Raw genomic sequence first — 17,204 nt, 5'->3', positions numbered from 1 at the left:
TGTGCCTAGAATTTTAGAAGTTACCTTATTCAGCTCACAGAGGTCAGTTTTATTTTCCTCACTTTGAGAATGAGAGTCAGCCCAGAGAACTTGGCTTGTGAAGGATAGGAAAATGCCTCATCCCTGCCTCCCAGGCTGCCATCTACTTTTCCTTTTTTGCATTTGGAAAAACGTTTATTGAGATGTTAGAAAACAGTTTGGCAGTTCCTCACAAAGTTAAACATAGATTACCAAATGGCCCAGCAATTCCCTCCTGCTTATATACGCAAATCAACTGAAAACAGATATTCATAAAATACTTGCACATCAATGTTCATAGCAACATTATTCACAATAGTCAAGAGGTGGAAACAACCATCCATTGAGGAATAAATGGCTAACCAAAATATGGTATGTCCATATAATGGATATTTTTCAGCCATGCTACATTGGATAAATACCGAAAATATTATGCTAGGAAAGAAGCCAGACATAAGATCACATATACTATGATTACTTTCTTTTTAGATTCTATTTACTTATTTTTAGAGAGGGGGAGAGAGAAAGAGAGGGAGAGAAACATCAGTGTGTAGTTGCTTCTGGCATGCCCCCCACTGGGGACCCAGCTTGCAACCCAGGCCTGTGCCCTGACTGGGAATCAAACCAGCGAACCTTTGGTTGGCAGGCCAGCATTCAGTCCACTGAGCCACACCAGCCAGGGCTACAGTTTTATAAAATATCTAGAAATAGGTAAATCCGTAGGGCAGAAAGCAGATTAGTGGTTTCCTGGGGCTGGGAGGAGGAGGGAATGGGAACTGACTGCTCAATGGGTACAAGATCTCCTTTGGGGGTGATGAAAATATTTCGGAACTAGACAGAGGTAATCATTGCACAACACTGTGAATGTACTAAATGCCACTGAATTATACATTTTAAAATGGTTAATTCTGTGTTATATGAATTTTACTTCAATTTAAACATTTTTTAAACTTGTGTTGAACTGATTCCATATGCTAAAACAATCATGCACACAATCAGTTACTCATTCAAGAATGTTTATTGAACCCTACCACATCCTGAGTCACAAGATGCACAGTAAGAAGATGTATATATGTTTGTTCATGTCAGTTGGATCTTGGTTATCCCTCTCTTAAAATCCAACCATGGCTTCCCATTGCTCTCTGCAACTGTTCCCCATAACCTGTCAACCCATCACGCTGTGGGCCTTGCTCTCCAGACTTCATCTCCGGCCTCTCCTCTGCCGTTGTCCGCACAGATCCAGTCACACAGACTATTATTTCCTGTTCCCCACCTCCTAGAGTTGCTTGCACTTTAGGGCTAGAATTCTTCCTATTCTTCCTGCCTCAACACTTTCCTCGGTCCTTGATCTGACTGGCACCTTCTAATCCTTCAGGGCTCTCCTATATGTTCCCTCTCAGAGAGGCCCTTCAAAACAACTCATCAAAAGGAATTTTACCCTTCCCATGCCCACACCCCTTATTCTATTGCCTGGGTTCTATTCATTCCTTATCCAGCACTTAATGACAATCTGTACTTACTTAGTTGTATGGTTCATTGCCTGTTGCTACACCTGGAATTTAAGCTTTACATCTTTCTCAGTTTCCACCTAACTTCAGAGCCTAGCACCTGACCTGAGCTTCATGTGGTTCCCAATGTTCTTTTTGGTGCATGATTGAGAGATGAGGTGAGGTGTTGGGGAGTTGCAGAAATTCCTGACGCTGGTTGGGGCAGTTCTGCATGCTCTGCTCTGCACCCTCAAGCTCATGATCTGCACATGGGAAAATGGGCCTTTCAGCTCTTCTCTGTCATTCTTTGTCTCTGTTTCTCAGCTGTCAAATGAAGAAGCTGGTGAGAATGTATAGCAACTGTACTCTCCTACGTTGTTAGTGGGAGTGTATATTGGTTCAACCACTTTGGACAAGGGTACATGTGCAAAATATATACAAAATTTTTTAAAGAAATTATTGTTGTTCAAGTACAGTTGTCTTCATTTCCCCCCACCATTTCCCTCACCCTAACCATGCCCACCTCCCACCCTCAATTCTACCCCTCTTTGGCTTTATCCATGTGTCTTTTATATATGTTTCTTGACAATCCTTCCCCTTTCCCCCTCCCCATTACCCCCTCCTTCCTCCCCTCTGGTTACTGTCAGTTTGTTCTTTATTTCAATGTTTCTGGTTATATTTTGCTTGTATGTTTGTTGTTGATTAGGTTCCACTTACAGGTGAGATCATACGGTATTTGTCTTTTACAGCCTGGCTAATTTCACATAGCATAGTGCTCCCCAGATTCATCCATGCTGCTGCAAAGGATAAGAGCTGCTACTTTCTTTCTGCTGCATAGTATTCCACTGTGCAAATGTACCACAGTTTTTTGATCCACTCATTTGATCCACTGATGGGCACTTAGGTTGCTTCCAACACTTGGCTATTGTAAATTGTGCCGCTATGAACATTGGAATGCATAGGGTTCTTTTGAATTGGTGTTTTATACAAAAAAATGATAGCAGCTTTATTCATAGTAGCTATTAAAGGCTGAATTGAGTCCCCTCCAAGGCTTATATGTTGAATCCCTAACCCCCAGTACCTCAGAATGTGGCTATATTTGAAGATGAGGCTTTTAAAGAAGTAATTAGGGTTAAATGCTGTCGTTGGAGTGAACCTTAATCCAATATGACTGGTGTCCTTTTTAAAAGGGGACATTAGGACACACACACACCTTGTGAAGACACAGAGAGAAGACAACCATCTATAAGCCAAGGAGAGAGGCCATCAGAAGAAACCATCTCTGCTGACACCTTGATCTTGGACTTTTGCTTTCCAGAATTATGAGCAACTAAATTTCTGTCATTTAAGCCACCCCATCTGCAGTACTTTCTTATGGCAGCCTTAACAAATTAAATCAGTAGCCAAAACCAGAAACAATCCAAATGTCCATAAAAAGAAAGATAAAACCCTGGCTGGTGTGACTCAATGGAATGAGCACTGGCCTGTGTACCAAAAGGGTCCCTGGTTCAATTCCCTGTCAGGGCACATCCCTGGGTTTTGGTTCAGGTCCCCAATTGGGGGCATACGAGAGGCTGATCCGTTTACCATTTACCTCTTGTACATCCATGTTTCTGTCCATCTCACCTCCATTTCTTCCTGTGTCTCTAAAAATAAGTACATAAAATCTTTTTAAAAAGATAGATAGATAGATAGATAGATAGATAGATGATAGATAAGTAGCCTGGCCAGTGTGACTCAGTTGATTGAAGTGTAGTCCCATAAACTGAAGGCTTGAGGGTTCAATTCCTAGTCATGGCACATGTGTGGGTTTCGAGTTTGGTCTCATTTGGAGCATGTACAGGAGGCAGCCCCTCTAAAATCAAAAAGCATATCCTTGGGTGAAGATTTAAAAGAAGACAGATAAATAAATAACATTCTGCGATAAAAAAACTACAGATACATGCAACAACACGGATGAATCTCAAAAACCATGATGTTGAGCCAAAGTAGCCAAACACAAAAAAGTACATATGTATTATTCCATTTACCTGAAGTTCAAGAAGAGACAAGCATGATCTATAGTGATAGAAGAAAGATAAAGATTATCACGGTGGCAGGGGGTGGGGGAGGAAGAGAGATCAATAAGGAAAAAGTATGAACGAACCTTCTGGGTGCTCAGTACAAAAATACTCTATATCTTGATTAAATGATGGTGACATGTAAAAATTATGATGATAAAATTATAGCGATGGTGATAATCTACATATGTAGAAATTAACTTAATAATTGAGCTGAATTATTTGAGCTATATGCTAAGATTTGTGCACTGTACTGTATGTACACCATATCTCAATGTTTTAAAAGTCAAAAAACTGAAGGGTAGGGTGAATCAAATTATCTACAGGATCCTTTATAACTCTTGTATCTCCTCAGTCCAACAATAGCTAAAAGCTCCTGGGCCTGGAGGAGGGCTGAACTCTGCAGAAATATAACAACCTAAGGGGGAAAGCATCCAGGAGCCCAAGGAAGGAAGGAAGGAAGCCATGAGCCTGTGAGCCAGAGAACCAGAGGACAAGGGACTGAGAGGAAAAAATAAAAATTGCCAGGAAAACAGGCCATTTCATTCTGCAATTGAAAGTAGCTAAAATGAGATTTATGGCCCTCCTGGGAATGTTTAACAATTCTAAGCGTCACTCTCCTTGAAATATTAGGGGAATAGCACAGGGCAAGTGCTGTCCCTCCACCATTACAGCCCTCAGCGGGCACCATCCATTTCCCAGCAGCGTCCACAGGGCCAGGACAAGAAACTTCTTGTCCTGCTGTTTACTGTGAATTGTGACGCCATCTAATGTTTGTGTAGCTTGTTCTCCATCATCTCCACTGGCGTGGGGACTAGCATGATGACTGCTTTTTGATATCCAAACATGGATGAGAATTGGCCAAAGAAGCCAAACACAAAAAAATGTATTCTGTATGATGCCAAGGTATAAAAATGGCAAAAGTTATCTATTTTGTTAGTTGTCAGGGTAGTGCTTACCTCTTGAGAGAAGAGTGTGGATAGTCACTACAAGGGCTCTCTGGAGGTGTCGTGATTCTGTTACTCCATCTGAGTACAGGGCACCTAGGTATGTTCACTTGTGAAAATTCATCACACACATTCATGGATTTTGCTGTACATATGCTATATTTCAATAAGAAGTTTAAATTTAAAAATAAGAGGAGGAACCCTGACCGGTGTGGCTCAGTTGGTTGGGTTCAGCCCAAGAAGAGAAGGGTCGACAGTTCAATTCCTGGTCTGGGCACAAGCCTGGGTTGCAGGCCCAGTCCCTGGTTGGGCCCATGCAAGAGGCAACCAATCGGTGTTTCTCTTTCTCTCTTTCCCCCTCCCTTCCCTTCTCTCTAAAAATAAATAAAGTTTCTAAAAATCTTTTTTAAAAGAGGAGGAATAAGATGGAAAGAAAGAAAAGTCAGCTCTGAACAAGGAAGCTGAAAGGAGGAGTGAATTCCTAAGAAGAGACAGCTAAAAAATCATTCGGTGATCCCTGCAGCTGGGTGAGCACAAGGCCTGCCGGAGAGGGACTGAGCACGACCACTCACAGTTCCCAGGACCCTGTGTGCCACTCACAAGCTTTTGCCTCTGCTCATCATGTCTGCTGGCCTGCAGCTCCACCTGCTCTACCCATACTTCCCGGCTAGATGGATACCTACCCAGCTGGGCAAACCTCCAAAAGCCTTTGCTGACACTCATCACTCTCCCACCAAACACCCCACCAGTCTGGGTCTACATGTCCTTGTTCTGTGCTCCCACAATTTCCTGGGTGGAATGGGGTTCTTAAGAGCATAAACTGTGACAAACTCATAGACATAGAAAGTAGAACAGTGCTTTCCAGGAGCTGGGGGAAAGGAGAGTGAGACGTTATTGTTTAATGGGTACAGAATTTCAGTAGGATGATGAAAAATGGTAAAGATGGCAAATTTCTATGTTATATATATTTTACCACAACTTTTTAAAAATTTATACTATAAAAAAGGAATTGTGAAAATTTCAAAATAAATAAATAAAAGACCAAGGCTCTTCAGTTGAAAGAAAAAAGATGGTTAAATGGTAATTTTTATGTTATACAGGGTCCAGCAAAAGTAACACCTGCTTGAGTGTGGTTGGTAGAGCAATAATGTGGGTGTACTAATTTGTAGTTTTAATTTGAACATTCCACCTAAAATGTCATATGGTGTGCTTGAACATGATATGGTTACATTACAGAATTACATGTTTACGATTTTGCAATAAAAGGTTTTGTAATAAAACAGGGGTGTTCTTTATGCTGGACCCTGTATATATTTTACCACAATAAAAAAAATCAATATGAACTGTGACCTTAGAAAGCATGAGTTTGAATCCTGTCCCTGCCACTTATCATCTGTGTGACTTTAGAGAAGTCACATGACTTTAGATCCCCATTATGTAAAAAAAGGACAATAATAGTACTTTCTTCGCAAGGTTATACTGAGGATGAAATGAGATTATATATGCAAAATATCCAGCTAACATTTGCACTGGATGAATATTTTTGTCTTCTTTGATAGCCCTGTTCACAGTACAGGGTATGGCAAAAGTAGGTTTACAATTGTTCAGATGGAAAATAATACAGTAATTAAGAAATAATGATACAAGAATAAACTCTGTGTCTCACATATTCAAACTGTGGATCTATTTTTGTCCCAGACTGTTTATTATAATTTTCTATAGTGTCCAGTTTTTATTAAGACTTTATTTTATTTATTTATTTTTATTTATTTTTTAGAGAGGGGAAGAGAGAAAGAGAGGGAGAGAAACATCAATGTGTGGTTGCCTCTTGTGCGTCCCCTCCTGGAGACCTAGACTGCAACCCAGGCATGTGTCCTAACTGGGAATCAAACTGGTGACCCTTTGGTTCACAGGCTGGCACTCAATCCACTGAGCCACACCAGCCAGGGTTATAGTGTCCAGGTTCTTAACCGCCTTAACCCCCATACCTCAACACCCCTCACCTCTACACACACAGTAGATGTGAACTCTTGAAGACAAAGACTACACCTGGTTTTCCTTGCTTATCTTCACACACTCCAGTGATCAGGCCAGTGCCTGGCACATAGTAGGAGCTTATTAAATGTAACCTTCTTATCATTAATATGGACAAACAGCAGAATATGCTGCTCAAGTAATTTTAAGACCAAAAAAGAATCCTGACAGACCTGGGCTGGAGTATGTTTTCCCAAAAACAGGTATAGGAAGGAGAGTTTCAGGGTGTCTCTGCCAGCACCTGTTTCTATGGTAGACCTGGGAGGAGTGTAGTTGCTTATTGAATAATAATTAGCTACCCATTATAGGACATTGATTGAACTTCATCATAGACTCATTTGCAGGGGTTCCCTCTGATATTTCATTAAGAAAACATCACATTAAAAAGCCCAGTTCTCAAGTTAATAAGAGCACTTCTAGCTTGTCCCCTCTGGTATTGATCCTTATCTTTTCTGACTGCCTCACCCTCCTTTCCACCTGTCTGTCCTGGCTCCAGCTAGCAGGCTGCTTAAACCTGCTAAGCCAACCCCTTAATCTTCAGTTAGAACAAATCATCCTCCCCATGTGATTCCTTCTCTCCCTGCAACCCTACCCAGCCATCCCAGGCATCCCAGCCATCCCAGCCAGGCCCCTCTGGCCTGTGCTTTTAGGCCCCTATAGAAAGCCTGGACCCTGAGTGAGACCATAGTGTCCTGAAGGTGTATATTCTGACTTCTCTGTCCTGGTCAGAGGATCTTCTAGAGCAAGAGTGTCCCACCCACGGCCTGCAGGCCCCACGTGGCCCAGGATAGCTATGAATGCAGCCCAGCACAAAAGCATAAATTTACTTAAAACTTATGAGATTTTTTGGTTTTCATTACTGTTTGAGTATTTAATGTGTGACCCAAGACACCTCTTCTTTTTGCAGTGTGGCCCAGAGACACCAAAAGGTTGGACACCTCTGTTCTACAGAATTATACCCCTGACATCCTAAATGGTTTCTTCACCTTCTCTTTTTTTCTCAGAATTTAGCTCTCTAAATTAGCTTCACCTACAAGCCCCCAGGCTTTAGCTCATAAAGAAAGAAAGAAAGAAAGAAAGAAAGAAAGAAAGAAAGAAAGAAAGAAAGAAAGAGAGAGAGAGAGAGAAAACTTTGGCATAGCTAAAACTAAATCCAGAGTTGCTCTTAGATGATGCCATTTTCTTCCTTAACAATGACATTCACATGAGTAAAGACTTCAAGTTTATATTTAAAGCCAAGTGTCAAAATCCAGGATGTCTTTATATCTTCAACCTGCAGAATTGTCCTTCTGTTAATATTACATATAAATGATTCAAACAGACAACAGTGTGGTGATAGCCACAGGAAGAGGGGTGTGAGGGTAGGTGGAGGTGGGCAAAGTGGGGAACAATGGGGATGGAAAGAGAATTTTTTTCCTTTGATTCTCTTTTTTTCCTCACTTTTTAAAATTGTCATTCAAGTACAATTGTCTCCATTTCCCCCCCACAACTCCCCCCACCCCACCCATCTCTACCTCCCACCCTCAATCCTACCCGCCTTGGCTTTGTCCATGTGTCCTTTACACGTGGTCCTTGATGGCCCTTCCCCTTTTCTCCCATTATCCCTCCCCTCCCCTCTGGTTACCGTCAATTTGTTTTTTATTTCAGTGTCTCTAGTTATATTTTTCTTGCTTGTCTGTTTTGTTGATTAGGTTCCACTTATAGGTGAGATCATATGGCATTTGTCTTTCACCAACTGGCTTATTTCACTTAGTATAGCCCTCTCCAGATCCATCCAAGCTGTTGCAAAGGGTAGGCTCTCCTCTCTTTCTGCTGTATAGAATTTCAATGTGTAAATGTGCCATAGTTTTTTGATCCATTCATTTATTGATGGGTACTTAGGTTGCTCCAGCACTTGGCTATTGTAATTTGTGCTGCTATGAACATTGGGATGCATAGGTTCTTTTGGATTGGTATTTCAGGATTCTTAGGGTGTATTCCTAGCAGTGGAATTGCTGGTAAAAAGTCAGTTCCATTTTTAGTTTTCTGAGGAAATTCCATACTGTTTTCCACAGTCGCTGTACCAGTCTGCATTCCCACCAACAGTGCACTAGGGTTCCCTTTTCTCCACAACCTCTCCAGCACTTGCTGTTTGTTGATTTCTTTATGATGGCCATTCTGACTGGTGTGAAATGGTATCTCATTGTGGTTTTAATTTGCATCTCTCTGATGACTAGTATGCTGAGCATCCTTTCATATGTCTCTGGGCCCTCCGTTTGTCCTCCTTGGAGAAGTGTCTGTTCAGGTCCTTTGCCCATTTTTTAATCAGGTTGCTCATCTTCCTGGAGTAGAGTCGTGTAAGTTCTTTATATATTTTGGAGATCAAATACTTGTCTAAGATATCAGTGGCAAATATATATTCCCATACGGTTCATTCCCTTTTCATTCTGCTGATGTTTTCTTTAACTGTGCAGAAGCTTTTTATTTCAATGAAGTCCTATTTGTTTATTCTTTCTGTTATGTCCCTTGCTCTAGGGGACATATCAGTGAAAATATTGCTGCGTAGAATATCTGAAATTTTCCTGCCTATGTTCTCCTCTAGGACTTTTATAGTGTCATGACTTATATTTAAGTCTTTTATCCATCTTGAGTTTATTTTTGTGTATGGTGTAAGCTGGTGGCTGAGTTTCATTTTTTTGCGCATAGGTGTCCAGACCTCCCAACACCATTTGTTGAATAGGCTATTTTTACTCCATTTTATGCTCCTGCCCACTTTGTCAAATATTAATTGACCATAGAGACATGGGTTTATTTTTGGGCTCTCTATTCTGTTCCATTGGTCTATGTGTCTGTTCTTATGCCAGTACCAGGCTGTTTTGATTACAGTGGACTTGTAATGTAGTTTGATGTCAGGTATTGTGATCCCTCCTACTTTGTTCTTCTTTCTCAAAATAGCTGTCACTATTCAGGGTTGTTTATGGTACCATATAAATTTTTGGAATGCTTATTCTATATCTGTGAAATATATCATTGGTATTTTAATGGGGATTGCATTGAATCTACATATTGCTTGGGGTAGTATGGACATTGTAATGACATTAATTCTTCCAATCCATGAATATGGTACATGCTTCCATTTGTTTTTGTCTTCCTTAGTTTCTTTCTTCATTGTTGTGTAGTTTTCTCAGTACAGCTCTTTTACCTGGGATGGAAAGAGAATTTGCTTTGAGTGATAGGTGCACAATGCAGTGTACAGATGATGTTTTGTCAAGTTGTGCACTTGAAACCAGTATGGTGTCATGAATCAATATCACCCCAATAAATTTTATTAAAAAAAACAATAATCTAAGAAAATTTCCCAGAACAAAAAAATAAAATTAGAAATAAATAAATGAATGAGTCAAAACTTCATAACCAACACCATCCCCCACCAAATACCTCTGGAGAGTGTTGGGGACAATCAGGGATGGGCTTCCAGGAAGTCTCAGGATGGAGCTTCAATATCTGGTCTCCACCGAGGCATTTGCATCTCATTAGTACTTTGGTTTCTCTCCTCCTTGTGTTGCCATAAACATGATAGAGCCCCCTGTTCCTCTGATTCTCCAAGGCAAGCAGAAACACAAGAACACAGCGTTTTATTGAAGGGTTAACTGACTACATTACCACACAACTACCAAACAACATCACAAATGGCAAATGACTGATATGGAATAAATAATAAAAGCTGTGGCATTTCCTCTTAAGGAACTCCTCGCTGGCTATAGCTTCTCTTCAGAGCCCCTGCCTCCACCCCCATCACCATGCTGCTGCATGGCCTCTCTCTGAAGTTGTGGTATAACAAAAATATATTTGGTTTCTACCTCTGGTTGCAAGCCTAGAGCTCCCAAACCTCTTGAAATTTCTTGAGTGGTGACAGAGGAGTGTCTTTGTTATTCATAAAGAGCCTCTTTTGGCTACACCTGAGTTTATACTAATGAGAGACTCAGGGTGGGGTCCCTAGATAGCTCCTGGATGGGACCTATCACCAGGAAGACCAAATACCTGATTAGAGGGTGGAACCTACACCCCCTCCACCTCTGGGGAGGGGTAGAGAGCTGGAGATTAAGATGTAAAAATTCTTGAACAATATGATTTGGGGAGCTTCCAGGTTGATGAACACATTTATGTTTGGGGAAGATGGTGCACCTGGAGAAGATGTGGAATCTGTGTGCCCTCACCCCCAGCTCATTTAGCTGTTTCTGTGTGGTATCCATCATAAAACAGTAAGCATAATAAAGTGTTTTCCTGTATCTTGTGAGTCACTCCAGTGAATCATCAAATCTGCAGAGGATTGTGGGAATTCCCAAACTTATAGTCAGCTCGACAGATGTGTGAGTGGACTGGGGGCTCCATTGGTAGCTGGTATTTGAAGTGGGGGCAGTCTTATGGGACTTAGCCCTTAACTTTTGGGGTCTATGCTAACTCCAGGAGTTAGTGGTACAACAGAATTATCAGACTCCCATCAGAGAATCAGACAGAAATCCTTCTGCAATGGGTATTTCTTTTGTGGTGTGTGTATGAGTTTGGGGGATCTACATCTATGCAGGTCTTGATGGGAATCCAGACCCTGTTTCATGTTCTAGAAGCCCCTCCCCCAAAGGCCTTATTACAAGCAGGGTGTAGGGACCATGCTCCAAGTCAGCCAATCAGCTACTTAGGCCAGTGATTTTTGTCTTTGGAACAAGCATTACAAACAAAGTAGGGGATGTTACAAGAGGAGCACCCATGCCTAGGCTGCAAGGTCTGTGGTGTCCACTCCTAACTAGCAGTTCCTTGGTGTGATTTTGTCTGGGATACTGGATATCCAGCATCCAGCCTGGTTTTCAAGTCTAGTTTTCCAACTTTCCTGCAATGGTTTTCACTTAAAAACATATCCACTAATTCTTTGACATTCCTTTCTTCAGGAGCTGGGACTGTCCTGGCTGGTGTGGCTGAGTGGATTGAGCATCAGCCTGCAAACCAAAAGGTCACTGCTTAGATTTCCAGTTGGGGCACATGCCTGGGTTATGGGCAGGGTCCCCAGTTCGGGGCATGCTGGAGGCAGCCAGTAGATGTTTCTCCTACACACATCAATGTTTCTCTCTCTCTCTTTCTCCCTCCCTCCCCTCTCTCTGAAAATAAATAAATAAAATCTTTTTTTTAAAGAGCTGGGGCCTAATGCCTCTCCCCATGAGGATGGGCTAAAGTTAGTGACTCACTTCTCATGAACAGACTATGGCAGAGTGACAATGTGTGACTTGCAAGACTAGGTCATAAAAGGCATTGAAGCTTCCTCCTTACTCTCTCTTAGATCACTTACCCTGGGGGAAGCCAGCTACCATGTCATAAAGACACTCACATAGCCTTATGGAGAGACCCATATGTGAGGACGCCTTAGCCAATAGCCAATGTAGTCTGCCAATGTAGGACGTCTGCCAATAGCCAATGTAGTTCAGGGGTTTCCTGCCAACATCTTAGTAAGTGAGCCATCTTGGAATCAGCTCCTCCATTCCCAGACTTCTTTGAAACCCCACCTATCATCTAGGCTACAACCTAATGAGAGACTCCAAACCAGAACCTGCTGGCTAAACTGCTCCCAAATGCCTGACCCATAGAAATCCTAAGATAATAAATGTTTGTTGTTTTTTTAATGTTGGGGATAATTTGTTATGTGGCATAAATAGCTAATACACTTCTGGATTCTGTGAGCCATCAAAAGGTCTCCAGTAAATACTTTCTCTGCTTAAGTTAAGCAGGATCGATCAGTTTATGTTGTTTGCAACCAAGAACCCTGGCTGGTACCACCTCTTCACGTCTTCTCCCTCTACTACCAGTTCACAGCTCCAACCTCTTACCTTCTGCTCCTTTATCAGGCAGGACAGTTCAGGTTCAGGTTTCTTACATCTCACGAACACATCCAGGTTATGCCCTGAAGTCTTCATGTTTCACATTCAAACAGGCTGTCCAGATATTTTTCTGGTGGTAAAATCATCCTCACCATTCCCTGGCAAGGAAAAAGCAGCTGCAGACTGCTGTGGCATTAAATTATTACAGCACACCTCTCCCCAAAGCTTTGACATCTGTTTTCTACCTTCATCACCCACTCATTGGTCCCCTGGGGGCTTCCCATGATCTCTTCCTCTGTGAATTAAATCGCCTTGTCTCACACCACTGAGAAGTGCCCACTTGTGCCCTATCTGCTGTTTGGAAACCATTTACCTCGATCCCCTTCTGGAAACTGCCTCCTTCCTCGATTTCTTCAACACTGCACATGCTGGTTCTGCCTTCCTCTCAACTACTCTTTCTCTCTTTTTCATTCCCTCACTTCCTGCCTTTTCTCCCTGCATGCTGTCTTTAAACTGCCTTGGCCTCTCTGCCAGCTCCAGCTCCCAGCTGAGGGTGACCCCCATCTCTGCTTCTACAGCTGACTCCTCTCCTGAATGCCAGTACACACTTCTTTCTGCTCAGTCACTCTTACTAGCTCTGTCAGTGGTACCTTAGCTCGATATTGATACGTGAGAGCCTGCTCATCTTCTCTCCTGTCTTCCTCCTATTAATTGTTTCACGCTTCCTTCTGGATACCAGGCTCAAATTTCCAATTCTCTTTGACATCCTCTTCTCCTTCACTCCCATTTCACGTCAGTTTCTCAGTCCCACCAAGTCCTTTCTTTCAATATCCCCCATGTCTCTCCAGTCACTCAGTCCCAGCTCACCTCTCATACTGGCCTCTGAGGGTACCTCTCTATTATTATCCATGCTCCCTCAACTAATCTCTCCTACATACAAGCTCCAGAGCAATATGTCTAAGGATAGTCTCCATCTTGTTTACTGCTTTGCTTAAAAACCTTCAATTATATTCAACAGCATTGAGTTCCTACTGAGTGTGTATTATTTGTGATTCTTTGCACAAAATCTACTAAAACCAACATGTGCCACTTTAAATTGAAAATGGGAGTTGATTCCAGGAATACATGGAGATGTCACAGAACCCAAGGGCAGGAATGCAGCCAAGCCTCAGAACTAGAGAACTCTCCGGACTCCATGGTCTTCCCTCTCCATCCTGTCTCTGTCAGCATCTGATTCTCCATCTTCCGTGCAGATGCCAACTCCCTCTGTACTCTGACCCTTGCAGAAGATTGCTGCCTCCCAGGATCCAAGGTTTATTTTCATTCCTACCTCTCAAGAGACCACTCACAATGGGAATGAAGTCTTTCAGTCCCAGCTTCCAGTTTGGAGGTGTGCTAGTCAGAAATCTGCTTGCAAATGATGGACAGCCAACATAACTAGCTTGGACAAAAGCACGATTTATGGCTCTGATAAACAAGCTTCGGGAAGAGCCAGGCTGGGGCTAGGCCTCCTGCACAGACAGTAACGAGAACTGGATGCCATTAATCTCTCCACTTCTCATTTTTGCCCGCGAGTGTCCTTTCCTTAATGTGGGCCTGCTCCTGCCACACGTTAAAGGACACTGATGACACCTGATTAATCTTGCCCCTAGAGAGGGTTGGCTCTATTCCACAAAATCCAATTTAAGAAAAATCTTTAGAGTGGACTCTAATTGACCCAGTTTTGGGCATGTCTGTTTCCCTGGGTTAGGTGGGAGGGGAACTTGACAAGGGTAGAGGGTAGAACAGACTCTGGAGTCAGACTTCCTGTGTTTAAATTCTGGCTCTGTTACTTATCAGCTATGTGACACTTGGCACTTAACCTTCCTGTGCCTCAGTTTCCTTGTCTGTGAAATAGGGATAACAATAAGACCCATCTCACAGGCTACTGTTAAGATTAAATTCAGAGTGCTTAGGATCGTGCCTACCACAAAGTAAGGCTGTAAGTTTTAGCAATGATGATGGTGGTGGTGGTGGTAGTGTTGGTGGTAAGACTGGTGACAGCCATGATAAGGAAGGAGGAAAGGAGAGGATTATACTCTTTGTGAACCTTCTGCTTGAGAGGGGAGGAGAAGTTCAGCAAAAACAGTATGCATCAGTTTCCTCAGGCTGCTGTTACAAAGTACCACAAACTGGGCAGCTTAGAATAGAAATTCATGGTCTCAGTCAAAATAAGGGCAAGGTGGTTTCTTTGAGGGCTATGAGGGAGAATCTGTTCCAGGCCTCCCTCCTAGTTTTGGTAGCCTGACACATTACTTGGCTTATAGGTGTAGATTGTCTCTGTGACTTCACATTAACTTTCCTTTGAACATGTTTGCTCCTGATGTACTCTTTCTACAAGGATACCAGTTGTATTGGATTAAGGCCCACCCTAATGACTTCATCTTAACTTGATCATTTGCACAGACTTTATTTCCAGGTAAGGTCACATTATTTGGTCAGGGGCGGGAGGACACAATTCAACTCATAACAGAAGGGATAGGGCAGAGCTGGCCAGACTGATAGCGAATGTCTCCTCCCATTCCAATTCACAGGACTGAGTATTCTGCTCAGCTCAGCTTGGGTCAATTGCTCATTCTCAGTCCCATCAACAGTGGCCAGATTGGGCAGCAAGGTCAGGGAGTCACCATGCATCAAATAATTGCTGGGGCCAGTGGGCTGTCTCAGAGAAAGGACTGGGATATAGCTCCCCTGCTGGACAAACAACTCAGGCATTGTCCACTCCAATGTGCAGGATGCCAGTCACTCACTGCTAGGTTTCTGGAGATGAACAAGAAGATGTCCATGCTACAGCAAGGGAGAACGTCCCCTGCAAAAGCACTAACAGCACAGCAGGTGCCACAGAATAAGGGCTCTAACGGAAGTACAGACAATGCACTAAGAGAGTGCGAGAGAGGATTGAGGAGTTCCACATTGGGAGTAGAGGGTAGAGGAGCCAGCCAGTAAAAGCCTCTCTGGAGGAGTGACATTTGAGTTACTTGTAGAGAGAAGAAAAGAATTTGGATGAGTAAAGATGTAGGGATGAAATGGGGAAAAGGGGTCAAGGAATGGGGAGGAAATAAGCTCTTGTGTCCAGGTAGTCAAGTGAAAAATGAGAAGTGATAGCAGATATTCACTGAGTGCTAACTGGGTGCCTGAAGCTGTTTTATGTCTTCCATGTGCATCATCTCTGCTGTCTTCACTGCATTCTGGGAACATCCCAGTCACACCTATTTTACAGAGGAGGTTCATTGACTTGACCAAGGTCACATAACCAAAAGATGGTAGAACCCAGGATCTTATGCTACCTCTTCTAAGAAAAACTAGATTGGAAAGTTGGTTAGGCATGGAATGTGGCCAGATTTGCCAAGGAATCTGGAGTTCATTCTGTAGGTAACAAGAAGCCAGTGAGGAAGTATAGGCAGAGGAAGACCTAATTGGGCCTTTATTCCAGGATGACAGCTCAGTGGCAGTGTGGAGGAGGCTGTGGAACAGGGAGAGACTCTAGGGGAGCCAGCACCTGCCATCTCCTGCTCCATGGGGAAAAAAAAGAAATAACCAGTCATCTTGCTATATAAGAGCACCAGGAGCCCTGGAGACTGTTTGCTAGCTCATTTGTTTTAATTTAATTTTTATTGAAGCATAACCCACATACAAGACAGTACACAAATCATAAGTATAGCTTGATAGATTTTTCCATCAGATGACTACATGTCACAGATTCGTTCTTCACATAATGACCCTAAATCCTCCCCTATCAAACCCACCTCTGAAACCACCACTCTTAGCTACCTTGTCCTTCTGTGGAAAATCTCCTGATTAACTATGATCTGACACTTTATCTCAGATAAATGTACTATCTTTGGAGAGTGGTTTGGGCAGTGGCAGAGTCAGCGGACCCAGAGTCACCCTGCCTGGCTCCCCCTTACACTCAGTGTGGCCTAAGGCAAGTTAAGTTCCCTTACCTACTGTAGGGCTCAGGTCTCCATCTGTACAATGAAGTCAGTAAAGCTTAGCTTCTTTTCCACAAGTTTAATAATAAATTAATTAAAATCAATTGATAATGTATAGAAATTTATAAAATGGATACAATAGTATATTATTATATATTTATATCATATAGCATATCATTTATAAAGTATATAAAATTAATAACAAATTAGCAAATTGGAATAGATATTTGCCATCACAGTCTTTAACTGTGTTTGCACCATTTACTTTGGTATATTTATGGAGGAGTTTTATACCACCAGCAGGCAAGGTGCTGTAGAGGACACAGAAGTAAAGAAGATGCATCTCTCCCCATGTCCCCAAGCACTCCAGATTTAGTGGGGGTGAGGTGAAGAGGGTGCAGCATGGAAACCAGGTACACAAATGACCTTTAAAAGATCCTCTGTGCAGGTGTGGTGTTTTATGGGGCTCTGGTGGAATTCAAGCTATTTTTTGTCTCTCTTTCTTGCTCTGAAGGTCTCTGCCCCAGGCCTCAGGGAATTTGGGCCCAGACTCAGGCACTGATTGGTGGTTAACCCTTTATGACTAGGATTTGATGGGGTTAGGCTACCTAAAGTGCTACTGTTAAGTTTCACGCTATATACATAGCATCTTCAGTTACCAGTTATTGTATTTCCTCCTCTCTTAACACACACTTCCATCCAGTTCACCTTTTCTCTTCTGTTCAACCCACACCCTGGGAGGCAGAGGAGCCATAACCATAGAACTTCCAGGGGAGGACCCTGATTGCCCCTTAGGCCTCATCTCTGACCCCTGGGAGGTGAGCTACCCAGTTCTTCACCTCTG

This window comes from Phyllostomus hastatus, unplaced genomic scaffold (assembly GCF_019186645.2).
Source record: "Phyllostomus hastatus isolate PE091 unplaced genomic scaffold, TTU_PhHast_1.1 phas_contig_86, whole genome shotgun sequence".
Classification (NCBI taxonomy): domain Eukaryota; kingdom Metazoa; phylum Chordata; class Mammalia; order Chiroptera; family Phyllostomidae; genus Phyllostomus; species Phyllostomus hastatus.
This window is presented reverse-complemented; position numbering follows the sequence as displayed.